Source organism: Talpa europaea (assembly GCF_964194135.1).
Source record: "Talpa europaea genome assembly, chromosome: 10".
NCBI classification, from domain to species: Eukaryota; Metazoa; Chordata; class Mammalia; order Eulipotyphla; family Talpidae; genus Talpa; species Talpa europaea.
Window position 1 is genome coordinate 43,604,091 of NC_140077.1, and position 19,009 is coordinate 43,623,099.

Sequence of the window (19,009 nt, forward strand, 5' to 3'; positions counted from 1 at the left end):
TGGGAGGAGGCAGGGGCAGGAGGAGCCCCTCCTATAGGAAGTCCCCTGCTGTCAAGGCCTCAGGGCTGCAGCTCTGCCCCTGCCACCAGCAGCACAGCCCAGAGAAGGGCGGGTCCTCCATGAGCTCCAGCTCAGGGAAGCCCAACTGGTGGAGGTTCTCGTAAACTCCCGCCTTCGATGCCACCTGGGAGTAAAGCAGAGAGGGGCCAGCGCTCCAGGTGAGGCAGGGTGACCTGAATGACAGGTCACCCTCCCCCCTTCACCAGGGCAGCCTCCCCTTGCGGGCTCTGAGCAAGACGAGGGCCAGTGTCCCCCCCCCCCCCCCCCAGCTAAGCGACCTGATTGAGCTGACTTCTGTTAACTGCACTGAGCCTCACGTTCCTTCTAACAGGGATGTGTCTCTTCCTCCCGGGCCTCCTGAGGAGGCTCAGCACAGCATTCACTCACACAGTAAGGAAATGGGGAGTCGCACGGGGGCCAATCAAGGCTGTGTCAGCCAGACACTCACTCGACACTCAGGAGCACTGGCCACAGGAGCCCAGGGGGCCGGGCAGGGCGGGCAGTGGGGAAGCAAGAGGCAGCAAGAGCCCCTTGAGTGTGAACTGTGGCCCAGGCTGGCCTACTGTGGGCCTTTGCCCAGGGGTTTAGCTGGAACCTCTCCACACCAACCTTTTGCCCAGCAGCCCAGGCTCTGGCACCAGACCCCAACCACGCACCAATCTGCCTCTTCTCCCCACCATCCTGGAAGTGGTAGGAAGGACAAAGGCTTCACTCAGTACAAAGGTCTCCAGGCAACCCTCACCCTCCACTCATCTCCAGGAAAGAGGGGATCAAGCACCCCATCCCCACCCATGGTTCCCCAGCTTTTCATTCTCCAAGAAGAACCCCCAAAAGTATCCTCGTTCCCCTACCACCTCAACACCACACAGGAGATCAAAGGGGAGGCTGAGCCTGGGCTGCTCAAAAGGGTGGCCTAACACCCCATCAGGTCTCACTGACCCACAAACAACCACCTGAAGGCTCATCCTCAGCACAACTGCCCAGTCACCACCATCTCTGCCCCTGGACACTGCCGTGGCCTCCCTCGCAGCTCTGAACCCACTGGCAGTCGTGCCTAAGGCCCCTACAGGCTCCCATCCTCAGTCTGGCTGGGGTGAGCACCCCCTGACCGTCTGCCCCAGGGGAGATAATTCCAGCCTGGAGTCCAGATTAGAACTGCCAGGACTGGGTGGTGAGGTCAGAAGGGCCAGCTTCCTGGAGGAGGGTAATTACAGGCCGCACGGCCGAGAACTGGAACCCTCGCTTCTGACCTCTAGCCTAGGTGTGGAGGTGGCAGCTCTACCTCCGAAAACACTGGCGGCCAAGCAGGAGAGCCAGAGGCTGAGCAGAGGGCAATGATCAAGAGGACCTTAAGGAAGGTGTCTCAGGACAGACATCGGGGGCTTTAGAACCAATCACCTGGCTCTCACACTGACCGTGAGCAAGTACTGACCTCTCTGTGCTCGGTCACCCTGCATAACAGGAGCAACAGTTGCCCCGAAGACAGTCCTGCTCACCACAGCCCAACACTGACCTCACGGAATCCCCCCAAAATCTCATGAGGTCACGCTACGGTATCAACGTTATTTCCATTTTAATGTTGAGGAGAGTAGGCTAGACCAATGCACTTGTCGAAGGTCACAGAGGGCAGCTGGCCGGAGCTGAGCCACCACACCAGCTTGCCCTGAGGACCGGGCACAACAGCCAGCCAGAGGCACCTGGCAGATGCGCACAGCAGGAGCCCAGCAGGCACAGTACCTGGTGGACTGCCAGGTCCCCTCGCGCCTCCCCGTGCACGCATTTACTCTTCAAGCTGAGATGAACAACCTGTCCCGCACAGACACAGTGCTGAGCCCCAAAGTGAAACAGGAGAAACGCCGGGCCACGTGGAAGTCTCAGCAGCGGACGGGAATGACCTGGCCCCTCCGGCAGCCGCCCCTTGCGCCTCAGCCTCCCGCCTCTCACCTCCCGCATCCAGGTGCTGAACGGCCTCTGCCAGGACTGCGCCTTCTCCAGGTGGAGATGCGCGTTGAGAAGCACCAGGTGGACAGAGCGCTCCAGGTACTGCAGACTCCGCAGACGCAGTCTCCGGGCCTCCTGCTCCACCTTGGCTGCCTTTGTCTGGAGGACAGTACAGGAGTCAGTCTGGGGGTCACCCCACACATCGCACATGCACACATCACATACTCTCATGAAACTCTCACGCGTAAAACACACACACTCACATACACATGCCCCACACACACAGATACCCCATGCCACAGGCACCCCCATTCACACACAGCGCACTCAAACACTGCATGCACACTCATTTATACCCTACACACACACACACTCACACACTACACACACACTCACTACTCGCACACTCACACCCCCTGCTGCCCTCAGCACCAGGGCAGGGACGGAGGGTGGATTCAGATGGCAATGGGAGGGACACTGCCCCATCCAGGTTACAGGAAAGGCCATTAGGTGTACTGGTGCCAGGAAGAAGCCACCTCCAACCTGGGGGGTGGTCAGCCTCCCTGAATCCGTATTTCCTCATGAAATTCTAACCACTGCTCCGTTCTGAAGGGAGACCAGACAAGGACAGGCTGCCAGGAGAAAGCTCCAGGCACACAACCTCCCTCGTACCTGAGGGTTGAGGATGGTCCAAGGGGCCCTGGACAGGATGTCCAGTTCTAACCACAAGGTAGGGGCCTTCTGGCCAACTTTCTGTCACCCCAAGGAAGAATATCTCCTTCCTGGTCCCCAACCCTCCCGGGGCTAGAGAAAAGTCCAGGCCTCCGGGCGTTGGGGTGGTGAGAGCTCTGCTCCCTGGCCAGGAGGGGCCACAAGAGGGTCTTCCAGGGTAGGCCATGGGGGTTCTGACTTGTGGACACAATAAGGTTTGGGGCTGGGAAGCCAGGGGTGAGGCCAACCTTTAAAATGGGCCAAATCTGCAAAATGCTGGAGCCGGTGCCTCTCGGTCTGGTTCTAACCAGTCAGAGGACTGACTCCCTCACGCCTAAGACACAGATTCTCCCTCTCTACCTCCAACTCATGTTCAGTTCTACCATCACTTGGACATGTCTCTCCACCGTGTGCTGAACACTGGCGTCCAGAGGCGACCATGGCACAGCAGTCTGTGTGTTCTGAGCTTGCTGCCTAGGAAGGGCCATAGGCAAGGAGTCTGGAGTGCCAGGGTGGGGTGACCTGCTGGGTGAGGAGTAGACGCAGGCACGGTGATTGTGCCTAGGAGGACACAAGGACAATCTTTGAATAAACCTGATTTCTCAGCCAAGTCTTACAGGCACAGGTGTGGTGAGAGGAAAAGGGGAGGGCATCTCAGACACAAGGAACTGCATGGTTGGTGGAAGGATCAGAAACGAGACCAGGATGGAAAGCAGAGGCTGAGGGACTGGCAGGAAGAGCAGTGCTGAGAGGCCCCCTTCTGAATCCACGAGGGTCGTGGGGAGGCGTCTGGCCTGTCCAGAGGGCTCTCGGCAGTCGCTGGAAGGTTCTATAAAAGGGCAGGCACAGAGTTAGGATTTAGAAAGCTGGTGAGAGTAAAACCTGTTTTTAAATTCCTCACTCACACTGAGGTGTGAGTCAACCATGGTTGTGTAGTAGGATATGTAGTGCCCAAAAGGGTGAAAGCTTTAGGATACAGTATTCCTTGTTTCTGAAATACAACAAATATACCTATTAAGGTATATTTTTACATCTTTTATATTTGTAATCTACATTTCAGTATATGTATATATTATATACTGTGAAATGTATAAAAAATGATATGCTAGGGCCTCCCCCGTGGCGCAGCGGTTGAGCGCTGGGTTGCGAAGATGCCCGCAGCCTCTGCAGCGCCAGTTTGAACCCTGGCTGCTCCCCGGCCACCGGAGGAGGGTCCCACGTGGCGCACAGACCTCTCCTGCCGCCCGCTGCTCCTCTCAGCAGTGTACTTCGGTCCTTCTGCCCGCTCTGCTCCCCGCTCTGGCTCTGGTGAATTCTCTCACCCTCCCGCGCTTCTGACTGTACCCAGTGCTTGTATAAATAAATAAATAAATTAATTTAAAAAAAAAATTATATGCTAGATGTATAAAATGTATACCATATATAACATTAAACACATAATTATAATTCATAATAATATGGGAATAAAACTATCTGTATATAAAATATATAACATAAGCATGTACATTTTAATGATAGGTTTCTATCATATTATCATATTCATCTACCATATGACAGGTTTCTATCAATAACAACCGAGACTGTTATTCTATTTCTATGTATTTTCATTGTACTGAGGGAACAGTCTGTTGTGGAATTGAGTAAAACGGCACATGGGGGTGGGGACTTCTCTCCCCTCACCCAAGGCCAACACCCTCCAAGGCTATGGTGATTTTGTGATCCTTCTCTTTCTAAATTTGGAAAATGAGACTAGAAATACCTATCGACCACCTCTGATGGGCACCCACGACACCAGACATACATCCGGAAACTTTAGAGCCAGGAGCAGACCAGGCAACATATAGCACTGTGGGCAGCTCTGCGTCCTGCTCAGCCCCTAAACCTGAATGCCCTGAGGGACGGAGAAGGCTCCTTCGTTGCCCCCACTCAAAGGACACACTCGTTAGAGATGAATCTCCATTTGATCAGTTAATCCACCCCCTTTCAAATGGGGGCAACATGGTACCACAGCCTTCCCAGTGAAGTTCCCATCGTCCATTTGCACAGAGCTTTCACAAGCCCCAGCTCTAACTCATTGTGAGTTAAAAGCTGCCATTTACCATATACACCATGGAATATTACTCAGCAATCAAAAAAGATAAACACATGCAGTTTGCAGCAACATGGTTGGAGCTGGAAGGGATCATGCTCAGCGAAATAAGCCAGAAAGAAAAAGAAAAATACCAGATGGTCTCACTCATAGCAGGTATTTAAAAAGCCTAAATAAGAGACCAGGAGAAAGACTACTCAATGCAAAGTAAAAATCAAAATCAACGAGCAACTATAAACCAGAGACACACTACGGGGGGGTGGGGGGAGGAGGAGGCGGGGAAAGGAAGGACTAGGGTCAAAATAAGGCGGGGCTGCAATTGTATGGGGAATATAACCATACTGAAAATGCAAACATTGTGCAAAGATGAAAAATGATGTAAGATTATATAAAATAAAATATTTTTTTTTAAAAAGCTGCCATTCACATGTCCTCCAAAAAAGGGAAAGGCCTTTACCCACTATCTGGCCATGGAGAAGGCTACGAGCATTTATGGAGCACCAGCTGTGTACCTGGCACAGAACCCAGTAAGCTTCAGCCTTCCAGCTCTGCTTTTCCTTTAAACTTTGAACTAAACTCACATGGCCTGGATGTGAACCTCTTGTGATTCAAGTGGTGAGGATGTTTTGTCTAATGTCTAGTTTTTTCATACCAAGTAAAAAACCCAGCTGAGAGGTTAGGAGATCAGGTCAAACCTTGGCAGCAATGTGGCAAGATGGCTCTAGGCGGTCCCTTCCACTCTCGCACTCTACACCATGAACGGAGGATGAGGTCACCTCTGTGGTTCCTCAGAGCCCCAACAAGTCCATGACTCAGCCCCCAGGTCTTTGCACAGGCCAGCTCCTCAGTCTGTGGAATTTTCTCCACACCCCCACCTCCTCAGAATGCCTTGGTGCTTCCTTTCATTCCTTTCTCAGCAGTCACCCCTCTGTGAAATGCCCCTACTTTCCCACCCCCAAACAATTCATCCCTCATAGGTCCACATCTGTGCCTTGGGCAAAAGTCTGTGGGCCCCGTGCACTGAAATTATTTATTGGTGAACAAAATTGGACTAATAATCATGAAGAAATCTCTATTTTACCTTTCTGAAGCATCTGACATATAATCTGCAACATAGAAGTTTTATAAATGTTTGCAGGATCAATGAATGCTTGTATGCATTATGGGTTCTTAATCTGCTGTAGTGTTAGGGGATCCCCTATCACGATCTAGAGAAAGACATATACTACTTATTGAAGCATTTCTTATAACTTCCTCACGGGCAGGGTGCTGCTTTGCTCAGGTTTTGTCGCACCAGAGCTTGGCACCCATTGGGTGTGTATTGCATTGAACGGCATGGAACTCCCCTCCCTGAGCCTCCACACTGAGTGAGCAGTTCTCTCCAGGGGGCAAAATGGTTCCTCTAAGAGTTTGGCTCCATCCCCAGGAAGTGTGTATGGATTAGGGATCACATAAGAAAATATCTACCTGGCACCAGTGTGAGGAGCTGCAGGCCAGACTTGGCTTGGCAGCGCGGTGCTGGCAAAGCAAACCCCGCCAGCTCCAACAGAGTGCCCAAAAGGACCGTCACCACCATGGCTGATGGACCCAGACTTGAGTGAAAAGGTCCCCAAGGACAGAGCTCCTCCTGTCAACAAAACAACAATGATGTTTATGAAGCAAGTGAAGTGTGGCAGGCTGCTGTTAAGGGCCGGTTCCTTCAGCTCAGCCTTCTCGGGGCTAGATACTCTGAGCATGACCCGGCCAGGGATAACTTCTCCCTACCTTAGGACCCAAAGTCAGGTTAAAATTTATTTTACTCACTTTTCATGTAACCACTGCGGGTAGATAATAGTCCCATTTATAGATGAGACTTAAACTGAGGTTCAGAGAAGTTCAGTAACCAGCTCAAGCTCACACAGTGACTGGCAGAGCTGGGTCTCAGAGTCAGCTCTTCAGATACTAAAATCCATGTTCTCCAAGCTCTTATGGGTTCTGAAAGCCCATCAATTCTCAACAAATTATTAGCTTCATAATAGTTCCTTGTAGCACATAATAGCTCCCCAAGGTGCCTGGAACCCATTGCCAGCTTTCAGGAGACTGCAGGTCTCTGCTTAAGACCAGGGATCTCAGTAAAAATCACCCCTGCAGACCCAACTGGATGGTGCGAAGGATACCAGCGTCCAGGGTTGCCCAGGCTTGGGATCTGCATGAGGCTTGATATACATCATCTCACCCGACAGCTGAAGGTGACACCCTCCAAGGTCACATTAGTCACCCGCCCACCTCAGCCACTTCTGTTCTTTGTATAACTCCAAGCAGCTGAGGCCAGCCAGGCCCTGTACCACCCTACATTTACTGTCCAAAGGCCTCCTGGATATGATTTTTGGCAAGGCCTCCATCCAATGAGCCAAGTCAGCGCTGGGAAGCTGGGAGGTTTCTGGGATGGGAACAGGGTCAGAAAACCCTCCAAAGGCCCTTGAATCAGACCCTGCATGGCTACTTAGGACAGTGGAGCTGAGCCTTGGGCAGAGGGTAAAGACTGCCATAGGAAGGTCACAGAGAGAGAAAAGTGCTAAAGGAATTAAAATATACTGTAAAGAACCAAAACTGGAATAAACTCTAGATTGCAGGTTACAGGTTGCAAAACCAGGAATCCCGAGCTATGTGAGTCCCTGAGTCCACTGCAGTTGGCCAAGAGGAAGGGTCCTTCCACTCGGAAGTGATTGTCCTCCCCTGAATGTTCAAAATAGGCCCACATACCTCTCCAGCCACAGGCCCCAGAGAGCAGCTGAGAAAGGAGCTCTGGCCTGAGGCAGCCACACCCAGTGACCTAAGAGCCTGACTGAGGTATGAGCAGGGGGTGGGGGGGACACTTGCCCCTGGGGAGTGACTTCGGTGCACCATTGTCAGAGTGAAAATGTTCCAGAAAGCCAAACACAAGACATGGTTTAGAGCCCAGGGTCGTGTGGGCTGTGGGTCACGCGGGGTCAGGAAGAGAGAAAGCTGCCATCCAACCTGAGCTCCCAGGCCTGTGCATCAGCTCTGGGAACCCTGACCCTTCCTCTGACTGTATGCAGGAGCATGAGCAGCCCAAGTGAGATTAGGGACACTTGTCTCCCTCCTGCTGCCCTCCCTAACACCTCTCATACCACTTGGGAGATAATATTTGTGACCAGGCCCATGGGTCCTCTTATATTCTCCCTTCACTGTAGCGTCCATCAGACTCTTGTGCCCTCCTCTCGCAGAATGCATTCTCTATCGGCACCATCCATGTGGCCTGACACTAAGGGGCTATGAAGGGTCTGGGGGTCACCCCTGTAGGATAATCCATAGTTTCCTGGCAGAAGGCTCCAGACTCCAAGGACCGAGGACTGGCTGCTCATGTCATAGCAGGCAGCATGAGCTGCATGTTCCTGAGCCCCCCAAGTCCCACATTCACAGCAATGTGGATGGAGCTAGAAGGAATTAGCTCAGTGAAATAAGCCCAAAGGAAAACAAAAACTGTCGCATGATTTCACTTATGGCAGGAATATAGGGGGACCAAATAAGACATCGGTGTAAAAAAATTACAATACAAAACACAACAAAGCAAAAACGGATGATTTTAAATCAGAGACATACTGCAGGGGAGGAGGAGGGAGAGGGATCAGAGGGAGGGACGGAGGAGCACAGAGGACTGTGGTGATGGTGCACGGGAAGAAAAGTCTATGGGGACTACACCTGAGGGGCTTGGGGGTGGAAGCAAATATTGTTTGCAAATCAAAACTACAGTGAAATACCATCTTACACCAGTGCGAATGGCACATATTAAAAAAACTAGCAACAACAAATGTTGGCTGGATGTGGAGAGAAAGGAACTCTCCTACACTGCTGGTGGGAGTGCAAACTGGTCCAACCACTATGGAAAGCTGTGTGGAGTTTCCTCACCCTACTAAAAATAGAGCTTCCATATGATCTGGCAATTCCACTCCTAGGTATTTACCCAAAGGACACAGAAATGTTAAATCCAAAGGAACCTGCACCCCTATGTTTATAGCAGCACTATTTACAATAGCTAAGCTTTGGGAACAACCCAAATGTCCCAAAACAGATGACTGGATCAAGAAGATGTGGTACATATACACCATGGAATATTACTCAGCATTCAAAAAAGATAAACACATGCAATTTGCAGCAACATGGATGGTGCTGGAAGGGATCATGCTCAGCGAAAAAAGCCAGAAAGAAAAAGAAAAATACTGGATGGTCTCACTCATAGCAGGAATCTAGAAAACCTAAATAAGGGGCCAGGAAAAAGAATAACTGTAAGAAAGAAAAAATCAAAATCAACAAACAACTATGAACCAGAGACACACTATGGGGGGTGGGCGGGGAAAGGAGGGATATGGGTCAAAGTAAGGGGGTGCAATTTTATGGATAACATAAAAATTAAAAAAAAAATTTAAAAATTGAAATATTTTTAAAAATAAATAATATGCAACTTCAAAAAAAATAAAATTTTTGTCATGAGTACTAATTTCTAGAATAAAATAAAATAAAACCAAAATTATTCTGTTGCAAAAAAAAATGAACAATGGGTTAAAAAATAAAAATTCTAAAAATAAATAAAATTATCAGTCTTTTGAATATTTTAGAATAAAATAGAAAGAATAGAATAGCAAAGAGTTGGCAATCAATAAACATTTATTTCCTTCCATATTTTTTCAATAAACATGTGTTGAGTAAATAAAATTTGGGACATCAAATATTATGGAATAAATATCGCTTAAAATCTCCCTTGCTATAAAATACCTGGAAAGACTAGATTAAATATATGGCATGTATCAGAAAAAATTGGTTGTATAAAATTGGAAATGAGTAAGGGAAATTCCAAGAAGCAGAAGCCAAAGAACAGGTAGACCTTTGGCTGCCCAGGGGCACTTGGTATCCAGAAAACCCAGAGCCTCAGGTTATCACGACCACAGGAGTAACAAGCAATAGGACTTGAGGGGGTGGGTAGGGGAATATTGAAGCTGTGATCATCTCACATAAAGCCTAAATAAATTCTCAAAGCACCAATAACATCAGTGAAGGGTAAACTAGAAACAGATCTATTTACTGGAAAAGGGACACAGAGAAGACACTTGCTTATCTCAGTCTCAAATCTGAGGGGAAGGACAGAGTTTCTCCTAAAACTTTATAGTCACAGACCTACCTTCCCTGCATTTGAAGTTCAAATTTATGCTATTTTTATGGGTCAGAATATATGACAAGCCAAAAAATTAACATAAATAGGTAGGTTGGTAAAACTGGGAGGTGCCTCACCAAAGCAAATGCAAACCTGCTTTGAAGGAATATTCTCTACCCAGGCTTTTCAGGATTCCCACAGATAAAGAGCAGCCCAGCATAAGCTCACAATCTAAACTTATACACAAAACACTTAAGGATAGAAGCCACCAGGAGGGGATATTCAGCTGATAAAATAGCATAAAGAATGAGCTACACCAAAGATTTAGATACTGGCATGACTATGTATAAAAATGTAAATGACTATGTTTGAATGCTTTTAAAAATGTTCAAAGGAGTAGAAAACATAGTCATGACATTTGAACAGAATGAAATAAAATGTTTATAAGAAATAAAACATGAAAGTAAAAATTATCTTAACAAAGATCTGTAAGTTGGACCCCACAATCTGTAGATAAGAGAAAGGGAAACAGGCTTATTCGTGCTTTACTGTTGAGGCACTAGTGTGTGTGTGTGAGTGTGTGTGTGTGTGTGTAAATATATATACACACGGATATATACATACACTAAACCCAAAGAGAAGGCCAGAGGAGTGTGAGGGGGTCTCCAGATGGGGGATATCAAATATTATAGAATAAATATGCTTTGAAGAGACAAAAAGTAGAAAATAAGAAAAAGAATAGATTTCTAACTGGCATTCCAAAAGGCAAAATTAGAGAGAATGGTGGAGATGGAATAAGTGAAGGGATGATGATCAAGTTGTCTTCCAGAATAAGAAAAGATGTGAACCTTCCATTCAGGAATAACAAATCCACATGGCCCAACACCCCCACTCTGAGTACATATCCAGAATGAAAACCTGCCTCCACCCAAAATCATGTGCCAGAATCTTCCAGTCACAACTGGAAACCACCTAAATGTCTCTCGAGTGATGAAAGAGAAACAAAATGTCGTATGTCCCTACAACAGAATATTAGTCAATCCTGAAAAGATACGAAATGCTGACAGATGCTATGATGTAGGTGAACTTTGACAGTATTGCCACAGGAAAGGAGCCAGCTGCCAAAGGTCACATCTTGCATGATTTCATTAATACAAACTATCCGAAAGCAGAAAATCCATCGAGACAAAAAGTACAGATATAGTGTGGGGTGGAAATGAGCAGTGGCTGGCCATTGGGGTCCGGTGTCTTTTGGGGAGTGATGAACACGTGCTGAAACGTGTTGTTGCACCACTCTGTAAATATACAACTGAACTGTGCACTTGAAATGGATGAATGGCATGATGTGTGAACGGTACCTCAAAAAACTATTAATAATAAACCATGCAGATGGTGTCTGGCAATGGAACAAATTGTGCTCTGTTAGAATACTTGCCTCTGAGGAAGAACTGCACTTCAAGCACATTTCAAGTGCTAAGTTACAGCTGGAGAAAACAGCTGTCATCAGTCACATAGGCCCGAAACAGTAGTTGTAAACCTCCTCGCCTCACTGCCCCTTCATGTTGCCCACACCAGCATTTCTTGGCCAGTGGACACTTCATTGGAAACCTGCTAAATGCACATTTCATCACTAAGCATCTAAGGATTCTTAGAAATCTCAAAAGTCTGCCCTTATACATGAGGACACCAACCTAGGAAGGGGTTAATATTCCACTGGCAAGAGCCACTCAGGGAGTCTCCAGAGAAGCTGGGATTAAAACCTGTTCCCCTGCCTCACTTTCCTCTTCCTGCAGAAGAGAATTTAAATTTAAATCTGTCTTCTGAGCACAGTCAGAACTCAACTCCTCACAGCCTCAGATCAGTGTCAGGCCAGGATAGAATCTAGAAGGGGATTAAGAGTTTGCAGTTGCTGGGCCTCCCTGGTGGCTCAGCAGGTTAAGTGCAGCGCCGTGAAGCTGTCCGTAGCCTCTGCAGCGTGAGATACCCACATGGCGCAGCAGACCTCTCCTGTCTCGCCCGCTGCTCCCCTCAGCAGTGTTTTCGGTCAGTCTACCTGTTCTGTTTCCTGCTCTGTTTCTGGTGAATCCTCTCACCCTCCTGCACCTGTACATCAGTTCTTGTATAAATAAATAAATCTTTTTTAAAAAAAAAGTTTTCAATGCTTGAAGAGGAAATAAATCTTAAAAAAAAAAAAAATTTGTAATTGCTACGGGGGGAGGGAGCACATTGCAGGAAAGAAATGAGGTGGGTTCCCAGAGGGCAGCATTAGCTCCTTTTGCCACAAGAGTGGGGGACACAAGAGGGGACCATAACCGCAGGGGATGAGCAATCCATGGTATCACACGTGGTCTGGGGCTGTGGCTATTTGTTCCTGTCACATGTGCATTTGGAGGGTAAATGTATGAGAACAGTCCCCCCACTTAACCCCACTTACCCACCTGGGACCTGTGTAATTTTGCCCCCCAGAAGTTTCCTGTGAGTCAATCAACCCATGGAAACTTTACCTGCTCAGACCTCAGGTAAAATAAGGAATGAAGACCCTGGATCTCACCCAGAGCTCTCCCCGGCAGGGTCCCAATACAGCTCACCCACTAGTGGTTGCAAATGCTGGTGAAGGCTGGGAAGAGGCTGGGAACCAGTGCAGACTCTGGTTTTCTTCATAAAGGGGGAGCAGGAGACCCCATGTCTAGGGCTCAGAACCTGGGCTGGGCCGGGATGTAGGTGTGGGCAGGAAGTGGACAAGGAGGTCTGAATACATGAATTTTCTCCCCACTGCTCAGGAAGGAGGGAATGGTCACATGTACTAACACCCATGAAAGCCCGGCTCTGTGCAAGCACCTCCCTGTGGGGTAATGTAGCGCCAGGAAGGGCAATGAGCAGGTTTTCTAAGATCCCATGCAGACAGGTAAAGGAGGAATCCCGGAGCCTTCAGTAGCTTTCTCAGGCTTTTGTTGAGCTTTTAAATGTAGTGCAGCAACCAGGTATACTGCAGGCAGGGGTGCCAGGAGGGCCAGGAGCTCTGCAGGCACACAAGCCCCCAGTAGGTCTTCACTCTGGGTTCTCTGGCATTCTTTCTCCCCTTCAATCTCCTGCCTCTGCTTCTCTTGGGGACTATCTCAATACTGCTGCCAGGGAACACAGAAGTAAACAACACAACTTATAACAAATGTGACAAATGTAACAACATGGCATTAGGACTGCCCTATCAGGCAGGGCAACGCTAACTGCAAGAGGGCAGAAAAGCCTGAAGACTATTTACCGTACAATCCACCCCCTTAGGGTTTTCTGGTATAAAGTCTGCATATATACAATTTTCCTTTAACAAACACAAACACTGCAGCCATGGCCCGCAAAAAAAAATATCAATGACACAACACAACAACACAAATTAGTCCAGGCAGGGCACCAACCTAGTGGCAAAAGGCGATTATTGGCACCAGCAGATGATCTACCACTTCTGCTGCCAAAGGCACTGCTCATAACCACTCAAGCATCTGCCATCACACGCCAGGAGCCATCAGGCTTCCCGGCCTTCTCTGGCTGATTGGCAATTCTGTCTTTGGGGATAATCACCCAATCCTCAGGGTTTTCTGTCTGCGTTTACTCCAGCACTCGGCTTTCACAGCCACCAATGCAACACACAGACCCCTGTACTTGTTACAGGACAACTCCGCTCTGAAACGGGTTGCCCGACTGTGGGTCCTCACCTGCACGCTTCAAAGGAACTTACACTGGAGGCACACACAAAAAGTTAACAAAAGGTTTATTTACAAGGGAGGAGGAAATGAGGATATGTACAACTCAGGGAGAAAAGAGGGAGATAAATTCTTAAATGAGTCCTACCCATTCCGCCAACCTGGAATCCCAAGTGACCCGCCAAGACCAAACCTGCCTGGCCAAGAGCAGAAGCCAAGCACCCCCCCCCCAACATGGCTGGTTATAAACACCAGGCCAGAGAAAATGGCTGCTTAACTCCGCCCTTAGTTCCTTGCAACTTTCCTTTGGGGATCATGGGATTTGTAGTTCCCCATGTCTTGATGGAATGGGGGTGTGCAGGGTAAATGGTTTTCAGGCTCTTCTGCCCTCCTATCTTTAGGACTGCCCTGCCTGATGGGGCACCTGCAGTTGTTACGTTGTTGCAAGCTGTCTTGTTTACTTCTGTAGGGGAGAGAGGCAGGGAAGGAGTATTGAGATAGTCACCAAGAGAAGCAGAGGAAAGAGAGAGAAGCAGGAGAGAGGCAGGAGAGAGAAGGGGAGAAAGAAGCCAGGGAAGGCCAGAGTAAAGACTTGCCGGGACATTGGAGGCCTACTGGTCTCCTGGCCCCCAGCATCCCTGCCTGCCGTGTACCTGGTTGCTGCTCTACTTGTAAAAGTCTGAGAAATCCACCGAGGGCTCCAGGACTCTCCTTTACCCATCTGCTCCGATCATAGAGAACCAGCTCTGTGCCTTCCTGGTACTACAGTGTTTCTCACAACTCTGAGAGAGTCTAGCCAGAAAGAGCAATCCAGAATCCAGCAACTACGGGATGAGACACAGGAACTGCAACAACGTTTGAGGATTCTTGGAGGAAGTTCAGAGAAATAACCCACCATTCCAAAGATACCAGATTCCTTCTCAGGGGAGGAGAGGGAGGCTGCCCTTAGGCCGAGTCTCAGCCGGAGGCGGCAAACCAACCTGCGACTCCAGGGATGCCAGACTCCTCTGGAGAGGACAAGGAGGCTGGTCCCATGCTCTGGGCCCGCCCAGCAGTAACTCAGAAAATGAAGTGACAGCAGCCTATGGCCCCTGGGGATGAGGCTGCTGAACACCCACATGACAGAATTTACTACATACCGACCATACAGCCAGGCGGAACTGGTGGACATGAGCAAACAGTTCTGCCAGAAACCAGGGGAGCAATCGGCAGTCTGGCTGCTACGTTTGTGGGACCTGAGGGAGATGGGATTATTTGTACATCACAGGAGATGGAGAGACTGGCCTCAGTGACTTTACACCCATCCTTGAGACAGAGGCTGCAGACAGCCGGCAGTATGGCCAGGGTGATCACACCCTGCTGGAATGGATAGTGGCTGCCATACGAACAATATGGGCTGACGCAGGAGACGTGCAGAGACAGTGAGCAGATGGCAGACGTATGCCGAGCTGGTACAGGTACTTTGGGAATTGGGGATGCGGCAGCCATGTTCAATGTGAATACTAGTGGTACTGATGACAAGTGTTTCACAGCAGGGATGAGAGATTTGGTATTAGAGAGTGTCCCCTCATCCTCATTTGGATCCCTCATGGCAGTTCTAGCACCCTGTGTGGGACATCAAATACACAACGTCACAACAATGATAGCTAGCTGGGGTGAAGTCAAGAGCCGGCGCTCTCAAACTCAGAAAGGCATATGGGTAATTGTTGAACAATCAAAAGGAATGCCAAGGAGGGCAAGGAAGCCTCTTGGCATCACGGAACCTGTTGAAGCTACCCATAACCAAAGGGGCGGATTTAGTGAGAGCAGGTGCAGATGGCACTAAAATACACGCAAAGCCCAATGCATACTTGTTAATAAAAGAATTACAGAAGCAGCTGCAGGAAGCCCAGAGGTTCATGCCATGAGAAGGACTGCTGCTAAAGGGAAGCCTGGAGGCTCCAGGCCTCAGGCACAAGCCCTGTGCCTGGAAAACCACCTGCTGCTGACCCCGTCCTCGGGCGATGGCCTGATCACTTTTGAATAAGGTGAGGGCCAAGGAACCCATCTGCAGGGGACTGGCAGGGACAGGAGCCTACATGTGGGCCTTGCCGTTCACTGTCCCCAACTAACGTGCAAAGAGTTTAGGCTTTGGTAGACACAGGAGCAGAATGTATCTGCTCTATGGAGATCCAGAAAAATTTCAAGGGTCTGCATGTTACATTGATGGCTGTGGAGGCCAGAGTATCAAGGTGACAACAGTGAGACTATCCCTGGGGATTGGGCAATTACCCACTGAAAGAGTCTAAAGTGTATGTATCCTCCATGCTGGAGTTCATCTGGGGGTGGATGTACTACGTGGCTTGTGGCTAGTGACCACAGCCCGAGAGTTTCGCCCTAGAGAGCATGTGGTAAAGGCAGTGGTGCGAGGACATGCTAAGCATCCGCCCATACGACTGTCAGTCCCTAGGGGAGAGACTAATACCAAGCAATATCAGTTGCCTGGAGGCCAAAGGAAATTACGGGCACAATATAGGAATTGGAGAAAGTGGACATTGTGCATACTGCCCGCAGCCCCTACAATTCGGCGGTGTGGCCGGTGTAGAAGCCTGATGGCTCTTGGCATGACAGTGGATTATTGTGAGTTAAATAAAGTAGTTCCCCCCTTGCATGCTGCAGTGTCTTCAGGGGCAGACTTAATAGATGGTCTGAGCCATGAGCTAGACATGGATCATTTTGTAGCGGGTTTGGCAAATGCTTCCCCTCGTTCCCCATAGAGACAGCTCCAAAGAGTCAAGACATGTTGCCTTCACCTGGGAAGGCCGGCAATGGACACTCACTGTGCTCCCACAGGGATACCTGCACAGCCCTACTCTGTGCCAGGGGCTGGTGGCAGCAGGTCTGGCCCGGTGGGAAAGGCCATCTTCAGCGCGTCTGTATCATTACATGGATGATGTTTTATTGACTAAAGACTCTCTTGCATATTTGGAAAAGGCCGTATCTCTCCTATTGACACACCTGAAAACATGTGACTGGGCAATCAACGGAAGCAAACTGCATAGCCCTGGCCTGTGAAGGCTCCCCACATGCGCTGGGTGGCTATGATCGCCCCTTGGGGTCGTGGCCTGGAGGCCAATTTACAAATAACACCAGTGACTGCACAGTAGCCGCCACAGGTGAGTGTCACCCACCCTGGGATGGCAGATCAGAATGCAATCCTTAGGGGACATTTGTGATGTTTTGTGGCCTATTATTGTCACAGGGTGGTCCCCAGAAAAAGGGGAAATTCCAGGTTCCCTGCCCCACCCCAAGGAGGGTGGAGCTAAGAGAAGAAGCTGCAGAAGGTGGGGAGGAAGGAAGGAAGCAAGATGGAGCCAGGAGACCTGGAGGAGGCACATGGAGCAGGGAGACACGTGAGGAAACTGGGCTTGCCTTTTGGTCGTGGCAAGTAAAAGGGAAAAGCATCAGAAATGGGTGAGACCCTTGGGGAGGTGAAAATGGCAGTTTTTTCTTGATTTTGATTTTGCTCTTTGCCTCCAAACTTGTCTTTGTTGTTTCTGACCCTTTTCTGTGGGTCCCCACTGGAAGGTGCTTTGGACTTGTGACAGGCTTAGGGGCCTTGCTCTGGGCCACTCCTGCCCGGGTGGACTTTACCCATGAAGTAAAGGGCAGGTAACTTGGGTACTTGATTTAGAAACTATATTCTTTGCCTTTCCTGTATTGTTTCCTAATTGTATTAAAGTTCCTTTTCATTAAAGTCTCACAGGTTTTGTGTTGATGTGGCAGATGGAAGAATCTATTTAGAGCAAGCAGGTTTGCGGGGTCTGGGGTGCCCCTCTCCCTGCCCTGTAACATTACGAACTCGCCACTCTTGCTACATGTAGAGCCCTGTGATGCCTCTTTACTGGCAAAGCGAGTGTGGTCCTCACAACCTGGAAGGCCACTGCTGCCACCTACAATATTATCTTCAGACACAAAATCGGCGTGTATATTGCCAGATGGCAGGGATCTCCCATTGCTGGTACCAGTAACTTCCTTATCTTTCCGCCCCTAGGAGAACTGAACTTACTTATATTGTGATGTAAACTGTTTGCTTCTGTGAGCCATGGCTGCAGTGCTTGTATTTGCCAAGGGAAACTTGTATACACTTGCGTATGGACTGTGTGGTGGAAAACCCTGAGGGGGTGGATTGTGGGGTAAGGAAAAGGGAAAAGCCTCAGGCTCTTCTGGCCTCCCACTGTGCATGCGCACTCAGCCAGGGGCTGGAGGTGGCGTGGTGTGGAGCAGCGTGGTGTGGAGCTGTGTGGTGTGGAGTGTGGTGAATGCAGCAGCAAACAGCGGGTAAATGAAAGCACCAACACGGCTGCTTGAAGCGTTGATGAACCTCCCCGGCATGGCATGGTTGCATTACACTCCCTGAATATTCATAGCCTATGGGTCTAACTATTTTTATCCCCACTTTTACAAGGGAAACTGGGACAGAGAGGCTAAAGAAGCTACCAGGCCACACAGTAGTGGATACCGAAGCCAGCCCCAGCCCAGGCTGTTCAGCCCGAGCCCACTCAGTGAGCGCCTTCCCTCTGTCGCCTCTTGCATCTCACACCACAGCGCCCTGGCTCAAGAGCAGGGAGATCACCCCCGCGGGCCTCTTCTTCCATCCCAGAGCTGAATCTTGAAGTCCTTGGTCCCGTGTGCTCCTCTAGCCTAAACCTCATCTATTCGCCCCATCCCACACCCCAATACTTCTGCTTGGCAGATGAGCCTCTGGCCCTCCTCAGTTTGCTTCCCGAGGGCTGTCAGCAGGGCCCTATGAGGTGAAGACAGGGTGGGTGTGCAGGGGGCGGGGCAGGAAGCAGAAGTGAAGTGATGAGTTGTGTGGGGAGGCTGACACCATTTCAGAAGCCTCCTGAGAAGAGCAAGAATGTCTGTTTAGGAGCAGCCCGACACTGGACTCCAGGTAAGAAAAGCAGGAGGGGTTTGAGGTAACTGGAAGCCCCTGTGGGGACAGAAGAGCATGGGTATAAAACCACTACTTTGCGAGAAGAGCCTCATGGGGCAGGAAGTGCTGTTTCATGTAAGAAAGAGACTTGGTGCAAACTGCATGTGTTTATCTTTTTTGGTTGCTGAGTAATATTCCACTGTGTATGTGCACCACATCTTCTTGATCCACTCATCTGTTTTTGGGCATTTGGGCTGTTTCCATAACTTAGCTATTGTAAATAGTGCTGCTATAAACACATGCAGTTTGCAGCAACTTGGATGGAACTAGAAGGGATCATACTCAGTGAAATAAGTGAGAAAGAAAAAGAAAAATACCGGATGGTCTCACTCATAGCAGGAATTTCGAAAACCTAAATAAGGGACCAGGAAAAAGACTAATTAATA

The 19,009-nt window shown here is 49.2% G+C and overlaps 1 pseudogene across 1 annotated transcript in view; it reads right to left on the reverse strand.

The window, feature by feature from the left end:
- Positions 1–31: 31 nt before the first annotated feature.
- Positions 32–19,009, reverse strand: part of LOC311178710 (paladin-like) — a 69,891-nt pseudogene continuing 50,913 nt past the window's right edge. Inside the window, exons 11-12 of the transcript in view lie at positions 2,005–2,160; positions 32–184 (exon numbers count right to left, since the gene is read on the reverse strand). The product of the transcript in view is annotated as a paladin-like (transcript). The remainder of the gene's footprint in view (positions 185–2,004; positions 2,161–19,009) is intronic.